This window comes from Lampetra planeri, unplaced genomic scaffold (assembly GCF_965212315.1).
Source record: "Lampetra planeri unplaced genomic scaffold, kcLamPlan1.2.h2 scaffold_1893, whole genome shotgun sequence".
In the NCBI taxonomy this organism is placed as follows: Eukaryota; Metazoa; Chordata; class Hyperoartia; order Petromyzontiformes; family Petromyzontidae; genus Lampetra; species Lampetra planeri.
Genome location: NW_027614642.1, coordinates 107 through 14,797, shown reverse-complemented (window position 1 = coordinate 14,797; position 14,691 = coordinate 107). Strand labels below are relative to the sequence as shown.

Here is a 14,691-nt window from a genome sequence, read left to right as displayed (position 1 = left end):
TCACACACTCACACAGACACACTAACACAGACACACAGACAGACACACAGACAGACACACACACTCACACAGACATACACAAAGATACACACACTAACACAGACACACACACTCACACAGACATACACAAAGATACACACACTAACACAGACACACACACAGACACACACTCACACAGACATACACAAAGATACACACACTAACACAGACACACACAGAGACACACAGAGACACACACTGACACACACACTGACACACAGACACACACACTGACACAACAGACACACACTGACACACACACTGGCACACAGACACACACACTGACACACACACAGACACACACACTGACACACAGACAGACACTCACACACTCACACAGACACACTAACACAGACACACAGACAGACACACAGACAGACACACACACTCACACAGACATACACAAAGATACACACACTAACACAGACACACACACTCACACAGACATACACAAAGATACACACACTAACACAGACACACACACAGACACACACTCACACAGACATACACAAAGATACACACACTAACACAGACACACACAGAGACACACAGAGACACACACTGACACACACACTGACACACAGACACACACACTGACACAACAGACACACACTGACACACACACTGGCACACAGACACACACACTGACACACACACAGACACACACACTGGCACACAGACACACACAGACACACACACTGACACACACACACAGACACACACACAGACACACACACACAGACACACACACACAGACACACACTCACACAGACATACACAAAGATACACACACTAACACAGACACACACAGAGACACACAGAGACACACACTGACACACACTGACACACACACTGACACACAGACACACACACTGACAACAGACACACACTGACACACACACTGGCACACAGACACACACACTGACACACACACTGACACACACACAGACACACACACTGGCACACAGACACACACACTGACACACACACTGACACACACACAGACACACACACTGGCACACAGACACACACAGACACACACACTGACACACACACACAGACACACACAGACACACACACACTGACACACACAGACACACACACAGACACACACACACAGACACACACACAGACACAGACACACACACAGACACACACACAGACACACACACACAGACACACACACACAGACACACACACACAGACACACACACACAGACACACACACAGACACACACACTGACACACACACAGACACACACACAGACACACACACACAGACACACACACAGACACACACACACACACAGACACACACACAGACACACACACACAGACACACACACACTGACACACACACAGAGAGAGTTTCGGAGTGCAACGTGATGTGTAAATTCCCAGCGCGGAGTCTCTCAGATCCCCCCTCCCTCCTCCTCCTCCTCCGCGTCACGCCGCTGCTGCTGCTGATGATGCTGCTGATGCTGATGATGCCGAGTGCTGTGGGGTGGAGGTGCTGGTGGTTTTCCCTCGCCGGCACCCAGTGAGCGCTGTGTGGGTGGTGGGTGGTGGGCGATGGAGCGCTACGAGTGTGTGAGGTGGGACCCGAGTCTTCTGGGTATAAATACTCGGGGGGTCTTTACAAGTCCCAGTTTGCTTCGACTTACACCGTGGAGTTCACTCAAGAACTCAGCAGCAGCAGCAACATCATCATCAGCAGCAGCAGCAACATCAGCAGCAACATCAGCAGCAGCAGCATCAGCAGCAACATCAGCAGCAGCAGCATCAGCAGCAACAGCAACATTATCATCATCATCATCAGCAGCATCAGCAGCAGCATCAGCAACAGCAGCAGCAGCAACATCAGCATCATCAGCAGCAGTAACAAGACACGTGCTTCTAACATGAGAGGTAGAATTTCGATTTAAAACTTTCGTGACTGCAGGGATTCATCTTCTTGGTTCTTTCGGTAAAGTCACGTAGAAATAAAACATAATAATATAAACATAATAATAAAACAATTCTCACTGTGTGAGAATTGTTTTATTATTATGTTTAATTTTTATTATTTTATTATTTCCCTTCTACGTGACTTTACCGAAAGAACCAAGAAGATGAGAGGTTGAGTGAGTGAGTGTGTGAGTGTGAGAGTAAGTGTGTGTAAGAGTGAGTGAGTGAGTGTGAGAGTGAGTGAGTGAGAGTGAGTGAGTGTGAGAGTGAGTGTGTGTAAGAGTGAGTGTGTGTGAGAGTGAGTGAGTGTGTGAGAGTGAGTGTGTGAGTGTGAGAGTGAGTGAGTGTGAGAGTGAGTGAGTGTGAGACTGAGTGAGTGTAAGAGTGAGTGAGTGAGTGTGAGAGTGAGTGAGTGTGAGAGTGAGTGAGTGAGTGTGAGACTGAGTGAGTGTAAGAGTGAGTGAGTGAGTGTGAGACTGAGTGAGTGTAAGAGTGAGTGAGTGAGTGTGAGAGTGAGTGAGTGTGAGAGTGAGTGAGTGAGTGTGAGACTGAGTGAGTGTAAGAGTGAGTGAGTGAGTGTGAGACTGAGTGAGTGTAAGAGTGAGTGAGTGAGTGTGAGAGTGAGTGAGTGTGAGAGTGAGTGAGTGAGTGTGAGACTGAGTGAGTGTAAGAGTGAGTGAGTGAGTGTGAGACTGAGTGAGTGTAAGAGTGAGTGAGTGAGTGTGAGAGTGAGTGAGTGTGAGAGTGAGTGAGTGAGTGTGAGACTGAGTGAGTGTAAGAGTGAGTGAGTGAGTGTGAGTGTGAGAGTGAGTGTAAGAGTGAGTGAGTGAGTGTGAGACTGAGTGAGTGTAAGAGTGAGTGAGTGAGTGTGAGAGTGAGTGAGTGTGAGAGTGAGTGAGTGAGTGTGTGAGAGTGAGTGAGTAAGAGTGAATGAGTGTGTGAGTGTGAGAGTGAGTGTGTGTAAGAGTGAGTGAGTGTGAGTGAGTGAGTATAAGAGTGAGTGAGTGAGTGTGAGAGTGAGTGAGTGTGAGAGTGAGTGAGTGTGTGTAAGAGTGAGTGAGTGTGAGTGAGTGTGTGTAAGAGTGAGTGTGTGAGTGTGTGTGAGAGTGAGTGAGTGTGAGAGTGAGTGTGTGAGAGTGAGTGAGTGAGTGTGAGAGTGAGTGTGTGAGAGTGAGTGAGAATGAGTGAGTGAGTGTGAGTGAGTGTGAGAGTGAGTGAGTGTGAGAGTGAGTGAGTGAGTGTGTGAGAGTGAGTGTGTGTAAGAGTGAGTGAGTGTGAGTGAGTGAGTATAAGAGTGAGTGTGTGAGAGTGAGTGAGTGAGTGTGAGTGAGTGTGAGAGTGAGTGTGTGTAAGTGTGAGTGAGTGTGAGTGAGTGAGTGAGTGTGTGAGAGTGAGTGAGTGAGTGTGAGTGAGTGTGAGAGTGAGTGTAAGTGTGTGTAAGTGTGAGTGAGTGTAAGAGTGAGTGAGTGTGTGAGTGTGAGAGTGAGTGTAAGTGTGAGTGAGTGTGAGTGAGTGAGTGAGTGTGTGAGAGTGAGTGTGTGTAAGTGTGAGTGAGTGTGAGAGTGAGTGTAAGAGTGAGTGTGTGAGAGTGAGTGAGTGAGTGTGAGAGTGAGTGAGTGTAAGAGTGAGTGAGTGAGTGAGTGTAAGTGTGTGTGAGAGTGAGTGTGTGTAAGTGTGAGTGAGTGTGAGTGAGTGTAAGAGTGAGTGTGTGTGTGAGAGTGAGTGAGTGAGTGTGAGAGTGAGTGTGTGTAAGTGTGAGTGAGTGAGTGTAAGAGTGAGTGAGTGTGAGAGTGAGTGTAAGAGTGAGTGTATGACAGCACTTGCCCCTACAGCCTGCTAGAGGCTACCTGGGGGATCTTTGTCTGTGTCTTTGTGATCTTCAGGAGGAGCGCCGCTGCTGATGACGATGGTGCTGATGACGATGGCTGCACGGTGCCTCGCCAGGACATCTCATCATCATCAGCAGCATCAGCAGCAGCATCATCAGCATCATCAGCAGCAGCATCATCAGCAGCATCATCAGCATCATCAGCAGCAGCATCATCAGCAGCAGCATCATCAGCAGCATCATCAGCGGCTGTACCGGAGTCGCAAGCCCGTGGAGCTGATGGCGCTGAAGGCGTTCAGCCTGGCGAAGGAGCTCCTGGCGGCGTTTGTGAGTGGCTCTCTGTCAGTGTCACTGTGTCAGTGTGTCACTGTGTCAGTGTGGCAGTGTGTGTGTCACTGTGTGTCAGTGTGTGTGTCACTGTGTCACTGTGTCACTGTGTGTGTCAGTGTGTCACTGTGTGTGTGTCAGTGTCACTGTGTGTGTCACTGTGTGTGTCAGTGTCACTGTGTGTGTCACTGTGTGTGTGTGTCAGTGTGTGTGTCACTGTGTCAATGTATCAGTGTGTGTGTCACTGTGTCAATGTATCAGTGTGTGTGTCACTGTGTGTGTCACTGTGTGTCACTGTGTGTGTGTCACTGTGTGTCACTGTGTGTCTGTGTCAGTGTGTGTGTGTGTCACTGTGTGTGTCACTGTGTGTGTCACTAAGAGGTGGGGCCTTACCATCAGCCACACCAAAACTAAGCACCTGCCTGGGTATTTTGTACCATCGGACACTCCACCCCCACAACTCCCAATCGGTGATGGGGCAGTTGCGGAGAGAGTGGAGAGTTTCCCATACCTGGGCAGTGCTCATGACCGGCTCCAGTTTAACAGCAGAGGTCTCCGAATCAGTCGAGCGGCAATATCTTTTCATCGGCTGCGTAACGCTGTGTGGAAGCTACCTGGTCTGTCGCTCCACACGAAGCTTCAGGTCTTCTCGGCCACGGTCATTCCCTCCCTTCTCTACGCTTGCGAAACGTGGATCCGCCTAATGGAGCATCTTCGCCATTCGGAAACATTTAGGCTGGCCTGCCTACGATCCATCCTGGGCCTAACCAGGCTGGATTGTGTGAGGAGCTCACAAATCCTTGAAAGATCTGGGCAAAGTCCCATCGGTGAGCTCCTCCGGCAGGCAAGGCTGCGTTGGCTGGGTCATGTAGCCCGCATGCCCAGCCACCGCATGCCTCAACAGCTTTTGTTCGGCCGGATCGAGGGGGCTAAACGGGCGCGGCACGGGCTAGAGAAGAGATGGAGTGATGTGGTACAGGAGGACGTGGAGCTGAGTGGACTTGCCGATGACTGGTACCAGCGGTGTCAAGATCGGCCTCAGTGGAGGAGGCTCGTGAAGGACGCTACTGGGCAGTTGGAGGCAGTCGCCCTCCAACAACAACGGAGGGCGGAGGAGCGACGCTCACAACAACGAGCGGAGCGCCGGGTGGCTAAAGCACAGCAAGTTGGCACAGTAGGGGGCACAGGTGGTGCATCAGCCACTCATCTCGGTCATCTCGGTCAGTCGACCCGTGGCACCTGCTGGGTCTGCCCCGTGACCTCCTGCCAGCAGGCGTTCGACACTTCACGTGGCCTCAGGGTGCACATGGCCTGGCACAAGCGTCGTGGTGACGTCACCGCCACTTAGTGGCGAATGGCGGTTGTTGTTGTTGTGTAGTGGTGTGTGTGTATAGTGGTGTGTGTGTAGTGGTGTGTGTGTGTAGTGGTGTGTGTGTGTGTATAGTGTTGTGTGTAGTGGTGTGTGTGTGTAGTGGTGTGTGTGTGTATAGTGTTGTGTGTAGTGGTGTGTGTGTGTATAGTGGTGTGTGTGTGTATAGTGGTGTGTGTAGTGGTGTGTGTGTGTATAGTGGTGTGTGTAGTGGTGTGTGTGTGTATAGTGGTGTGTGCGTAACAGCACTTGCCCCTGCGGCCCTCCGCGACGCTACCTGGGGTAGCTTTGTTTTTGTCTCCGCTCTCAGCGGTTTCCCGGTTTCAGAAGCCACTTCCAGTTTCGGTTTCGTGGCCGCGCGGTTTCATCAGCAAGACAAAGCTGCCCCGGGTAGCCTCCAGCGGGATTACGGGGGCAAGTGACATATACACACAGACAAATACAGACACACACAGACACACACACAGACACACACAGACACACACAGACACACACACACACAGACAGACACACACACACACAGACACACACACACAGAGACACACACACACACACAGACACACACACACACAGAGACACACACAGAGACACACGCACACTCACACACAGACACACAGACACACACACAGACACATACACACACACACACAGACACACACACAGAGACACACACACACACAGAGACACACACAGAGACACACGCACACTCACACACAGACACTCACACACACAGACACACACACACAGACACACACACACCCACAGACACTCACAGACACACACGCACAGACACACACGCACACAGACACTCACAACAACCACCGCCAATCTTCACCAAGCGGCTTTGTGACGTCACCAAGCGTCTTTGTGACGTCACCAAGCGTGACATTGTGTGGCTGTGTGTGTGTGTGTGTAGTACTGTGTGTGTGTATAGTACTGTGTGTGTGTGTGTGACTGTGTGTGTGTATAGTACTGTGTGTGTGTGTATAGTACTGTGTGTGTGTGTGACTGTGTGTGTGTGTATAGTACTGTGTGTGTGTATAGTACTGTGTGTGTGTGTGTGTGTCCGTGTGTGGCTGTGTGTGTGTGTGTATAGTACTGTGTGTGTGTGTGTCCGTGTGTGGCTGTGTGTGTGTGTGTGTATAGTACTGTGTGTGTGACTGTGTGTGTGTGTGTCCGTGTGTGGCTGTGTGTGTATAGTACTGTGTGTGTGACTGTGTGTGTGTGTGTCCGTGTGTCCGTGTGTGTCTGTGTGTGTGTGTGTCCGTGTGTGTCTGTGTGTGTGTGTGTCCGTGTGTGTCTGTGTGTGTGTGTATAGTACTGTGTGTGTGACTGTGTGTGTGTGTCCGTGTGTGTCTGTGTGTGTGTGTGTATAGTACTGTGTGTGTGACTGTGTGTGTGTGTGTCCGTGTGTGTCTGTGTGTGTGTGTGCGTGTATAGTACTGTATGTGTGTGTGTATAGTACTGTGTGTGTGAATGTGTGTGTGTGTGTCTGTGTGTGTGCGTGTATAGTACTGTGTGTGTGACTGTGTGTGTGTGTGTGTGTCCGTGTGTGTGTGTGTGTATAGTACTGTGTGTGTGACTGTGTGTGTGTGTGTGTCCGTGTGTGTGTGTGTGTGTCTGTGTGTGTGTGTCCGTGTGTGTGTGTGTCCGTGTGTGTGTGTGTGTGTGACTGTGTGTGTGTGTGTGTCCGTGTGTGTGTGTGTGCGTGCCAGGCGCTGTCCAGGTTCTGTGATGCGTCGTTCGAGGCGCCCCACTCCACGTTGCCAGGCCTGCCCTCAGCCCAGTCCATCTCAGCCCAGTGGAGACTACCAATGGTAACTACTACTACTAACTAGCACTAGCTAGCACTAGCTAGCACTAGCTAGCACTAGCTAGCACTAGCTAGCACTAGCTAGCACTAGCTAGCACTAGCTAGCACTAGCTAGCACTAGCTAGCACTAGCTAGCACTAGCTAGCACTAGCTAGCACTAGCTAGCACTAACTAGCACTAGCTAGCACTAACTAGCACTAACTAGCACTAACTAGCACTAACTAGCACTACTAGCTAGCACTCGCTAGCACAGATCCGCACTAAGCTAGCACTAGCTAGCACTAGCTAGCACTAGCTAGCACTAGACTAGCACTAGCTAGCACTAGCTAGCACTAGCTAGCACTAGCTAGCACTAAGCTAGCACTAACTAGCACTAGCTAGCACTAGCTAGCACTAACTAGGCACTAGCTAGCACTAACTAGCACTAGACTAGCACTAAGCTAGCACTAACTAGCACTAAGCTAGCACTAACTAGCACTAGCTAGCACTAGCTAGCACTAACTAGCACTAGCTAGCACTAGCTAGCACTAAGCTAAGCACTAAGCTAAGGCACTAGCTAGCACTAACTAGCACTAGACTAGCACTAGACTAGCACTAGCTAGCACTAGCTAGCACTAACTAGCACTACTAGCACTAGCTAGCACTAACTAGCACTACTAGCACTAGCTAGCACTAGCTAGCACTAGCTAGCACTAGCTAGCACTAACTAGCACTAAGCTAGCACTAGCTAGCACTAGCTAGCACTAACTAGCACTAACTAGCACTAGCTAGCACTAACTAGCACTAGCTAGCACTAGCTAGCACTAGCTAGCACTAGCCTAGCACTAACTAGCACTAGCTAGCACTAGCTAGCACTAGCTAGCACTAGCTAGCACTAACTAGCACTAGCTAGCACTAGCTAGCACTAGCTAGCACTAACTAGCACTAACTAGCACTAGCTAGCACTAGCTAGCACTAACTAGCACTAGCTAGCACTAGCTAGCACTAGCTAGCACTAGCTAGCACTAACTAGCACTAGCTAGCACTAGCTAGCACTAGCTAGCACTAACTAGCACTTAACTAGCACTAGCTAGCACTAACTAGCACTAGCTAGCACTAGCTAGCACTAACTAGCACTAACTAGCACTAGCTAGCAACTAACTAGCACTAGCTAGCACTAGCTAGCACTAGCTAGCACTAACTAGCACTAGCTAGCACTAGCTAGCACTAGCTAGCACTAGCTAGCACTAGCTAGCACTAGAGCTACTAGCAGCACTAATCTAGCACTAGCTAGCACTAGCTAGCACTAGCTAGCACTAGCTAGCACTACTAGCTAGCTAGCTAACTAGCACTAACTAGCACTAGCTAGCACTAGCTAGCACTAACTAGCACTAACTAGCTAGCTAGCTAGCTAGCTAGCTAGCCGCGACTACTCACTCGCAAAGACTCACTCAGACTCATCCCACCCACTCACTCACCCACCCCATCCACCCACCCACCCATCCACTCACCCACCCATCCACTCACCCACCCACCCACTCACCCACCCACCCATCCACTCACCCACCCATCCACTCACCCACCCATCCACTCACCCACCCATCCACTCACCCACCCATCCACTCACCCACCCACCCACTCACCCACTCACCCACCCACCCATCCACTCACCCACCCATCCACCCACCCACCCATCCACTCACCCACCCATCCACTCACCCACCCACCCACTCACCCACCCACCCATCCACTCACCCACCCACCCACTCACCCACCCACACCACCCATCCACCCACCCACCCATCCACTCATCCACTCAACCACCCACCCATCCACTCACCCACCCACCCATCCACCCACCCACCCATCCACTCACCCACCATCCACCCACCCACCCATCCACTCACCCACCCATCCATCCACTCACCCACCCATCCACTCATCCACCCACCCACCCACTCATCCACCCCCACCCATCCACTCACCCACCCACCCACTCACCCACCCACCCATCCACCCACCCACCCATCCACTCACCCACCCATCCACTCACACCACCCATCCACTCACCCACCCACCCATCCACCCACCCACCCATCCACTCACCCACCCATGCCACTCACCCAACCACCCACTCACCCACCCCACCCATCCACTCACCCACCCATCCACTCACCCAACCACCCACTCACCCACCCACCCATCCACTCACCCACCCATCCACTCACCAACCCACTCACCCACTCACCCACCCACCCACCCACTCACTCACCCACTCACCCACTCACCCACCCACCTCACCCACTCACCCACCCACTCACCCACCCACTCACCCACTCACCCACCCACCCACTCACCCACCCACCCCACCCACTCACCCACCCACCCACTCACCCACCCACCCACTCACCCACCCACTCACCCACCCAGCCACTCACCCACCCACCCACTCACCCACCCACCCACTCACTCACCCACTCACCACCCACTCACCCACCCACCCCACTCACCCACCCACTCATCCCACCCACCTACTCACTCACTCACACCCACTCACCCATCCACTCACTCACACACTCACCCACTCACCCACCCACTCACCCACCCACTCACCCACCCACCCATCCACTCACCCACCCATCCACTCACCCACCCATCCACTCACTCACCCACCCATCCACTCACCCACCCACCCACTCACCCACCCACCCATCCACCCACCCACCCATGCACCCACCCACCCATCCACCCACCCACCCATCCACCCACCCACCCATCCACGCCACCCACCCACCCATCCACCCACCCACCCATCCACTCACCCAACCACCCACTCACCCACCCACCCATCCACTCACCCACCCATCCACTCACCCAACCACCCACTCACCCACCCACCCATCCACTCACCCACCCATCCACTCACCCACCCACTCACCCACTCACCCCACCCACCCACCCACTCACTCACCCACCCACCCACCCACTCACTCACCCACTCACCTACTCACCCACCCACTCACCCACCCACTCACCCACCCACTCACCCACTCACCCACCCACTCACCCACCCACCCACTCACCCACCCACCCACCCACTCACCCACCCACCCACTCACTCACCCACTCACCACCCACTCACCCACCCACCCACTCACCCACCCACTCATCCCACCCACCTACTCACTCACCCACTCACCCATCCACTCACTCACCCACTCACCCACCCACTCACCCACTCACCCACCCACTCACCCACCCCCACCCATCCACTCACCCACCCATCCACTCACCCACCCATCCACTCACTCACCCCACCCACCCATCCACTCACCCACCCACCCACTCACCCACCCACTCACCCATCCACCCACCCACCCACCCATCCACCCACCCACCCACCCACCCACCCACCCATCCACCCACCCACCCATCCACCCACCCACCCACCCACCCATCCACCCACCCACCCATCCACTCACCCACCCACCCACTCACCCACCCCACCCACTCACCCACCCATCCACCCATCCACTCACCCATCCACTCACCCACCCACCCACTCACCCACCCACTCACCCACCCACTCACCCACTCACCCACCCACTCACCCACCCACTCACCCACTCACCCACCCACCCCACTCACCCACCCACCCACCCACTCACCCACCCCACTCACCCACCCACTCACCCACCCAGCCACTCACCCACCCACCCACCCACTCACCCACCCACCCACTCACTCACCCACTCACCACCCACTCACTCCACCCACCCACTCACCCACCCACTCATCCCACCCACCTACTCACTCACTCACCCACACACTCACCCACTCACCCACCCACTCACCCCACTCACCCACCCACCCATCCACTCACCCACCCACTCACCCACCCACCCACTCACTCACCCACTCACCCACCCACCCACCCCTCACCCACCCACTCACCCACCCACCCACTCACTCACCCACTCACCCACCCACTCACCCACCCACCCACTCACCCCACACACTCACCCACCCACCCATCCACTCACCCACCCACCCACTCACCCACCCACCCATCCACCCACCCACCCATCCACTCACCCACCCATCCACTCACCCAACCACCCACTCACCCACCCACCCATCCACCCACCCACCCATCCACCCACTCACCCACTCACCCACTCACCCACCCACCCACCCACTCACCCACCCACTCACCCACTCACCCACCCACTCACCCACCCACTCACCCACTCACCCACCCACTCACCCACTCACCCACTCACCCACCCACTCACCCACTCACCCACCCACTCACCCACTCACCCACCCACCCACTCATTCACCCACCCACTCACCCACCCACTCACCCACCCACTCACCCACCCACCCACTCACCCACCCACTCACCCACTCACCCACCCACTCACCCATCCACTCACTCACCCACTCACCCACTCACCCACCCACTCACCCACTCACCCACCCACTCACCCACCCACCCATCCACTCACCCACCCATCCACTCACCCACCCATCCACTCACTCACCCACCCACCCACCCACTCACCCACCCACTCACCCACCCATCCACCCACCCACCCATCCACCCACCCACCCACCCATCCACCCACCCACCCATCCACCCACCCATCCACTCACCCACCCACCCACTCACCCACCCACCCACTCACCCACCCATCCACCCATCCACTCACCCACCCACCCACTCACCCACCCACCCACTCACCCACCCACCCACTCACTCACCCACTCACCCACCCACTCACCCACCCACTCACCCACTCACCCACACACTCACCCACTCACCCACCCACTCACCCACCCACCCACCCACCCATCCACTCACCCACCCACCCATCCACTCACCCACTCACCCACCCACCCCACTCACTCACCCACTCACCCACCCACTCACCCACCCACTCACCCACCCACCCCACCCACTCACCCACTCACCCACTCACCCACCCACCCACTCACCCACTCACCCACACACTCACCCACCCACCCACTCACCCACTCACCCACCCACTCACCCACTCACCCACCCACTCACCCACCCACCCACCCACCCATCCACTCACCCACCCACTCACCCACCCACCCACCCACCCACTCACTCACCCACTCACCACCCACTCACCCACCCACCCACTCACCCACCCACCCACCCACTCATCCCACCCACCCACCTACTCACTCACTCACCCACTCACCCATCCACTCACTCACCCACTCACCCACTCACCCACCCACTCACCCACTCACCCACCCACCCACCCATCCACTCACCCACCCATCCACTCACTCACCCACCCACCCATCCACTCACCCACCCACCCACTCACCCACCCACCCATCCACCCACCCACCCATCCACCCACCCACCCACCCATCCACCCACCCACCCACCCATCCACCCACCCACCCATCCACTCACTCACCCACCCACCCACTCACCCACCCACCCATCCACTCACCCACCCACCCACCCACTCACCCACCCACCCACTCACCCACCCACCCACTCACTCACCCACTCACCCACCCACCCACTCACCCACCCACCCACTCACCCACACACTCACCCACTCACTCACTCACTCACCCACTCATCCACCCCACCCACTCACTCACTCACGCACCCACTCACTCACTCACCCCACCCACTCACCCACCCACTCACTCACCCACTCACTCACTCACCCACCCACTCACTCACTCACCCACTCACTCACCCCACCCACTCACCCACTAACTCACTCACCCACTCAGCCACTCACCCACTCACTCACCCACTTACTCACTCACCCACTCACTCACCCACTCACTCACCCACTCAGCCACTCACCCACTCACTCACCCACTCACTCACCCACTCACCCACTCACTCACCCACTCACCACTCACTCACCCACTCACCCACTCACCCACTCACCCACCCACCCATCCACTCACCCACCCACTCACCCACCCACCCACTCACTCACCCACTCACCCACCCACCCACCCACCCACCCACTCACCCACCCACTCACCCACCCACCCACTCACTCACCCACTCACCCACCCACTCACCCACCCACCCCACTCACCCACACACTCACTCACCCACCCATCCACTCACCCACCCACCCACTCACCCACCCACCCATCCACCCACCCACTCACCCACCCACCCACTCACCCACCCATCCACTCACCCACCCACAAATCCACCCACCCATCCACCCACTCACCCACTCACCCACTCACCCACCCACTCACCCACCCCACTCACCCACTCACCCACCCACTCACCCACCCACTCACCCACCCACTCACCCACTCACCCACCCACTCACCCACCCACTCACCCACTCACCCACCCACCCACTCACTCACCCACTCACCCACCCACTCACCCACTCACCCACCCACTCACCCACCCACTCACCCACTCACCCACCCACTCACCCACCCACCCACCCACTCACTCACCCACCCACCCACCCACTCACCCACTCACCCACTCACCCACTCACCCACCCACTCACCCACTCACCCACCCACCCATCCACTCACCCACCCACCCACTCACCCACCCATCCACCCACCCACCCCCTCACCCACCCACCCAGCATGAGTATGTTCCGCATGGACGTGCTCACCTAACCTACTTGCTGTACCTCACCCCCCGTAGACTTGCGAGCAGCTGAGTGCCGAGGCGAGGAGCCTGCAGCTGTTCCGCCAGTACCTGTCCCTGGCTCGCCACTCGCTCACCATCACCGCCCCCAACTCCCCAGACCACGCCCCCAACTCGCCAGACCACGCCCCCAACTCGCCAGACCACGCCCCCTGCTCGCCAGGCCACGCCCCCCAACTCGCGGAGCCTCGAGCTCGATCTGCGGGACCTCGTGCGGCACATGAACACGAAGGTGACGTCACCAACTCGCTCACCACTCGCTCACTCACCACTCACCCACAGACTCACCCACAGACTCGCTCACCACTCACCCACCACTCACTCACCACCTCACTCACCACTCACCCACCACTCACTCACCCACTCACCCACCCACTCACCCACCCACTCACCCACTCACCCACCCACTCACTCACCCACTCACTCACCCACCCACCCACCCACTCACCCACTCACCCACCCACTCACTCACCCACTCACTCACCCACTCACCCACCCACCCACCCACCCACTCACTCACCCACCCACTCACCCACCCACTCACTCACCCACCCACCACCCACTCACTCACCCACTCACTCACCCACTCACCCACCCCCCCCACCCACCCCACTCACTCACCCACTCACTCACCCACCCACCCACCCACTCACTCACTCACTCACCCACTCACCCACCCACTC

The 14,691-nt window shown here is 56.1% G+C and overlaps 1 long non-coding RNA gene across 1 annotated transcript; it reads left to right on the top strand.

Annotated features, from left to right (window-relative positions):
* The first annotated feature begins 1,834 nt into the window (after positions 1-1,834).
* Positions 1,835-14,234, top strand: LOC144740085 (uncharacterized). Its single transcript, XR_013589560.1, has 4 exons — positions 1,835-1,947; positions 3,870-4,141; positions 7,226-7,327; positions 14,006-14,234. It is a non-coding gene; the product is annotated as an uncharacterized LOC144740085 (long non-coding RNA).
* Positions 14,235-14,691: the final 457 nt, after the last annotated feature.